The sequence below is a fragment of the Alosa sapidissima genome, chromosome 23 (genome assembly GCF_018492685.1).
Source record: "Alosa sapidissima isolate fAloSap1 chromosome 23, fAloSap1.pri, whole genome shotgun sequence".
Taxonomy (NCBI): Eukaryota; Metazoa; Chordata; class Actinopteri; order Clupeiformes; family Clupeidae; genus Alosa; species Alosa sapidissima.
Genome location: NC_055979.1, coordinates 2,180,571 through 2,187,081, shown reverse-complemented (window position 1 = coordinate 2,187,081; position 6,511 = coordinate 2,180,571). Strand labels below are relative to the sequence as shown.

At 42.4% G+C, this 6,511-nt stretch overlaps 1 long non-coding RNA gene across 1 annotated transcript in view; it reads left to right on the top strand.

Moving 5' to 3' along the window:
* Nucleotides 1-6,153, top strand: part of LOC121698357 — a 17,632-nt gene extending 11,479 nt beyond the window's left edge. The window contains exons 2-5 of the long non-coding RNA XR_006026749.1: nt 4,110-4,118; nt 4,525-4,531; nt 5,071-5,075; nt 6,143-6,153. This is a non-coding gene — a long non-coding RNA (uncharacterized LOC121698357). The remainder of the gene's footprint in view (nt 1-4,109; nt 4,119-4,524; nt 4,532-5,070; nt 5,076-6,142) is intronic.
* Nucleotides 6,154-6,511: the final 358 nt, after the last annotated feature.

Below are 6,511 nucleotides of genomic sequence, written 5' to 3'. Positions count from 1 at the left end.
TTGCCACATGTCCGTTTCTCTGCTCTCCCCACTCGTCAGAGTCCGATGCTCTTGATAGCTCTCTCTTGCCAAACACTCTCTCACATACACACACACACACACACACAGACTGACTCACGGATAGGATACACACACTCTCCTCTCTCTCTCTCTCTCTCTCTCTCTCTCTCTCTCTCTCTTTCTAACACACACACACACACACACACACAAACACACACACACACACACACACACACACACACACACACACACACACACACACACACACACACAACCCTGTCACTGTGAATGTGTGGGAGTAGAGAATACAAGCCCTAGACAGAATTAGCCACCCTTCAGCGATCCCCGTGTAGTTTTAATTAAGGTCCAGTTGTCCAAACCAGACATGCTGCGCTTACAAATTGAAAAGGCGGCACTCCGATTGGAGGCTTTGTCGACTAGACGGGTGCTCAGAATGGAGCATTAATGCCGAGCAGCTCCATTGGTTATAGGGTTGGTCTGTTTAAAGTCAAACCTCAGGCATTAACAGCCACCCCTGACAGACTTGGAGTCCTTACCGTTGGAGGCAGATTTATCAGCGCCATGGCCAACCTGCAGAAACCGTACGCTGTGACACTTCAGTGGTATTTATCAAACCACCAGTTCATTGGCCTTTCTCCAGAAAACAACTGAATGACATACTTCAATCACAAGCACAGTTGAATGAAGTTAACTGATGACAACATTAAAAGAAGTCAAACGTTTAGCGATCATGAAATAATACAATACATGATGTCAACAAGCAGAAAGATAATGAAGAGCAGTAGATCCACTCAAACACTCAAACAGTAGATCCACTCAAGGCGGAAATATGTAGGCGCAAAATACTGTATATGTGCGCTTTCATGGGCAGTTTTGTTTTCGTACATAGAGGGGAATACATAATTAGTCGCATTTTATGCTTCTCCTCCCATCTTTTTACACAAAACTCTCATTTTCCCCTTATTCTCCTGTGAATGCATATATACATGATAGCCTGACGAGCCAGACCCACATTAAAATGTAGGGTCTGGGCACTCACCGTTCGCAGTGCTCAGTCCGAGGGGCGGAATAATCTGTTGTCTTTCAAATTCTCTCTGCACGCAATAGGACAGCGCTATGAGTCCCATGTGTTTCCCACCAGCGTAGCTAGTTGGCTAGTTCAAACTTTTGCCAACTTAATAAAAGCTTAACTCGTGTCACACTGTTCGCCAACAGCAACATTATCTTATTTGTTTTCAAGTAGCAGGGAATTCAAGCCAAACCGTTGCAACTCTGCCATCAATCATTATGTTAAGCCCGCCTAACGACTCTATACACAATTTGATTGGCCTGATAGAAGTTTAATTTTTCGAGCTCACAAGCCAACAGAGAGTTGCTAGACTAGCCTGGCAGCAAATTTAATTTGCTGCTGCTAGGGTGCGTCTAGATTTCTAGGCTATATACATGAGACTGAAAAGCACAATTTGACATTATCAGCTCCCGCGACAGGCAGTCTGTGATATTACCTCATTGCGGCCAAAGATTATACATAGGCGAAGCAAGATACTTCATCAGGAGCCACTTCCGAGAACCCAGATCGCACAGGGGGAGAAAATCGACCTTATATCAGGTGTGCGCCTGCTATATTCTGCTGCTGTTGGCTGGTTACTACGAACGCTCATCAATACGTCAACGACACACCTCTTCATGCAGACAGGAATCGATGGTGCGGCCTGTTTGTACATACCTCGCCATTGTTGTATGTGCACGTTGTGAAACAAATATGCCAAATGGGCGCAAAACCATTAGTACATCCAGCCCAGAGCCTCAGCACATAGATGCTATGTCACCGCTTAAACACAAATAGTGAAATATAACACTGCGATTAAGGAGTGAAAGACTTATGCAGCTTTACACAAGTACACAGTTCTATGGTTCCCCTATACATTTGTTACACAGAAGTATCTAGTGAAAAAGTTTGAGGAAAAAGTCCAATGAATGATACAGATTCTTAAAAATATTTGTAAAGTTTGATTTCTTAAATTTTCTGTGCTTGAAATGCTTATATATATATGTTTTTTTTCCCCACAAAATGTTTTTTGCTTGTCAGATATTTGATGGCAACTATACGGTATTTGGTGACATTTGGTGTCTAGCATGACATTCTTCCCATACAAACCTGTTTGGGTTCATACTCTGGCTATCTAATCAAAGTACTGAAAGGCAGTGTGCAAAATATTGAAAGAAGGCTTCCTCCAACTATATTAAAGAGGTATTTAGTGGACCTTCAGATTCCTTTTTAAAGAAACAGTAGCTTATTATGAGGTTGTATTTCTGCACCAATGTAGGATACAGTCGAATTCACCTCTTGACAATACTAGGATTCATCGTTGTAGCTGTTGAGTCCAATGACATCCATGTACCGGTACTAGAACCTTACTAACTGACTGAGTGGGGGTGAGATATCCTCAGAGTGAGATGTAATTTGTGTAAATGGAAAACACAGCCTTGAGGTACACCGTTTCTGAGGGTCATAAAATCCCTTAAGGATTTTAAAGTTATAAGAATAAAATAGAGGAAGATGGTTGATGACATGACAATGGTCTGCAAGAACACCGGTCCACCTCACCACAGTTCACTCCCCAGGCCCTGCCTGGAAATGGACAGAGACTTGTGAAGTGAAACAACAGTATGAGTTCACAAATACACAAAACATTATAAATGCAGAATGGTAGTCTTTCTCACATTCAGTACCCAGCATTATGAATGTCATAGTTGTGAGGCCAGAAATGCAAAAAAACTAGGCAAACCTTCTAGATAATGATACAATTCAAAAGTGTATATAGGAGTGTAAACATTCCCATGTGTGTGTGTGTGTGTGGATGTGGGGAGGGAATATTGTGTTTGTGTGGAACTGCTAGGGGGTGTGAGACATTTGGAAATTTGTTTGGTTACTGTCACCAGTCAGGTTCACATGCTGGAATGTTGTAACCAAAGGACTGGTCTATAGATCCCGGGCATGAGTGTGACAGGCTGTGTATTATACCGTTTTGAGATTGGGGAATGGGCCACCCAGCGAAAATGTAAGAAAATCTACAACCATCTCACCAAAAGACACCAATTTGCATGTTTAGTCTATTAGTGTCAACTGTGCATTATTAGTCTTGTCTTGGTGATGTCTGCTTATTGATGGTTAGCTTGCTCATTTTAGACCAAAACTACTGATGTTTTAGTAGGCTATGTTGATATCAGTGGCTGAAAACTAAACTGGCCAGAGCAATCAATCATGTTGGACTAAACTTCCCCCTGGCTCTACTTGGTTTGTCTGAGGATCATGTAAGGGCTGAGCTACACCCCCCCCCCCCCCCCCAAGGACACACCTTCTCAGAGGCACACTGATTCATACTAATGTGCCGCCTGCTGCTGGTGTTTTCACAGCACTGCCTAAGGCGTTTCCAGAAAATTCTGAAAGAGAGCAGACAAATAATTAAGATATTTCCCTCATGCACTATACATGTGTAGAACAGGCATGGCTGCTTTGAAGCATGCTGATTAGAGAATGCGAAAGCATGCAAGAAACACTCAAAATCATATTTTATTGTGGATTTCGACATTATAAAGCCTCTAAGACCCTTATTTCACCTTCTGTGCAAACACAATATTTAATGAGTTTTTAAAACATTTTCTTTTTTTGGCATGGTGTTATTGTTACGTGGCAAATATGGGTTTATCGATATTTTTTGGCTCAAAACCATAAACCATGCTAGAGCAGAACCACCAGTGCCGAGGGAAAAATATCTTTTTTGCTTTTCAACCATATGAAAGGCATATAAAAATGATTAATGTCATGTTGCTCCCTTTCCATAGAAAGCCTCCTTTTTTCTATGTCACTCTGAATTAATCCCCTCTCCTAGCTTTTGTTAGTGGTAGCCATGATGTAATATTAGACATCGCAGGTTGCACTGGCCTCTACTCCTTAAAGCCTTTTCCCCACAGGGAAAAGCCCATTGTTCCTCTTGGCAGGACTGTGCACCTTAATTGCCCCCCTGTTCTTTAAAGGCACTCACAATGGATCACACCATAGCTGAAAAGGGAAAAGCATAACAAAGGGAACAAGAGTTAAAAGAAATTCTGGGAATAAACATATGTGTGCATCTCTGTTTCAGAAAGGGAGCAATTACTGTATGGACAAAAAGGTTGAGATGTGAATCACCTGTCTTAATGAGAAAACTTTTATTTTCACCATTGGCAAAAGGCTGGGACTTTATGTGTTGTTTCAGTGATTTAATCTGAACCTGAATATATTCTTGGACACACAGTTAATTTTAAATAATAATTTACAGTAAACATGTATGACAAGATGTTGGCAATTTTCTAAATGTTAAATATTATGCATATTATTAAAAAAATCTCCCTTCTAGCTACTCCACACAAGCAGCCACACACAATCCCCTCTCGCCACTCCCCTGCACATCCACACACACATGGGTGTGTTTACACTCCTGAGCAAGCCACAGGAAAGAGGTGAAAGGTGCTAACTCATTGAATTACCATTGAGGCAGGTAACAATTTTCTCCTTCTACCAGGTAACAGAACAACCCATGGTCCTGTGAGTGGACCGGAGATTGAGGGCATGACCTTATCATAATGTTGTTGACAGATATGATAGCATTTTAAAATAGCCAGAGTGGTGATCAAAGTTTATATCAAAAACTGATAAAAAAAAACTCTAAATATATCACACGATATGACAGGATGATATTGAATGAGTAGGTGAATGTCAGGGGGAAGGTGAAGACTAACAGACTAAAAAAGAAATAGGATGGAATACACGCTGTAGGTGTTTCATTTCTCATATCCTGTGTACCTGAACAAATTCTTCTAAACCACTTCGGTTCGTGAGAATCTTTCAAACCAAGCAAACTTGCCGACCCTAATGAAAACAGCAAACTTTGTCTCTCCATCCATTGTTTTTTCTACATTTTACCCAGAGCTCTTTTCTGACTGGATTAAAAGCTGCAGTAATTGAACATACTTGTTTCCAGATTGGTTAAAGGATGTGAACATCAGCAACAGTTCTGTTATGTACTCTACCAGGTGTGTGGTGTGGTATGTTGGTGTGGGTATATCTGGCCAATTTAATATCTTGATGCTTTGACCACTGTGTGCTGGGTCCCTTTTGCCCTGTTCTGTTTCTAATTGTGATCACACACACACCATCCTTTCTTGACCATGTGTAGTCTCCACTCACTCAATGTGACTGGACTTCCGTTCCACCCTGGGGCTTTCTCCTAGAGTCTTCCTGGCTGGCTCTCATCCAATCCCGATGGATGGCCTCCCTGATGTCCCCATTCCATCCACCACGCCCACCTACCCCTTGTGCCTGACATCTTTGAGTGACCTCTGCCCTTCAGCTGTACCCAGATGCACCCTGTAATCACTGGTTGCCTCCTCGACCCCCCCCCCCCCTCTTTTTTCTCCCCTGCCCGCTTCCCTCGCTCACACACAGCAAGGTCACTGGCACCTCTGTCTCCAGGCCCTCAGTGGTTGAACATGCCATCCATCAATGTCGGGAGATGGTGACGGACCTGTGGCGGCCACACGGGGTCCCAGCCTTCTGCTGTGAAAATACGCAGGCAAGACCTTCTGAAGGATTCATGTTTTTTTTTTTTGCTACAGTAGACTAAGGCCAAGGCTGAGTGTTTCTTTAGCTCGGATTAAGCACTGGATGGGATATGAAACTGGGCCTGGATGCATGGCATTTTAAATGTATAAACATATCCATCAAACACAAAATGTCCTTATTTTTTCTGCTACCCATTGGGCGTTCATCTAAAGATACTGTATGCTCCCCTTCTAGAAGACCGTTGAATCGGGGATGGTCTTCTGCAAGAGAGAGATGACTTTTCCTGGGTCCCCAGCCGAGATGAAGCATGTCTCTAACATGTCAAGTTAGGAGAGACTCTGTCCTCTGTACGTCATTTTCACAAAGTCATTGGGGTAAAGGTCATTTTGTTAAACTTCTCTCACCATGTGTTACTGGGGCATGGTGCTGGCTAAAACACTCAGGCTCAGACAGTGACTATAGTATGAAAAACAAGTTAATATTTGCCAAGCTGCAATGCCAAAGTGAAAAAGAAAGAAAGAAAATCTCATCACTCCTGAGAGAAAGTGAAAAGCTCACGTCACTGAGGCACCATGTCAAAAGTACCATTAAAGGCTGTTAAGAGGAGGGAGTCAAGGTTGTCTTGTCATTGTAATACCACTCATAAATCCGAGATGTAGACCTCCATGCGCCGAGTATGATTACTGTAATATTAAAGCTGACATATTGCTTTAGTAACCTTTATATGACAGTGGCATTTTGACTGACGCCAGAGAAGGCATTCCTGCCTCATGGAAATTAAAGCAGAGGGATCAGGCCTGCTCCTGTTGAGTCTTAAGCTTGACTTTACATTTTAAGAAATGTTAAATATCTCTCTACGCACAAATACATGTCAGCTCAGTTTAA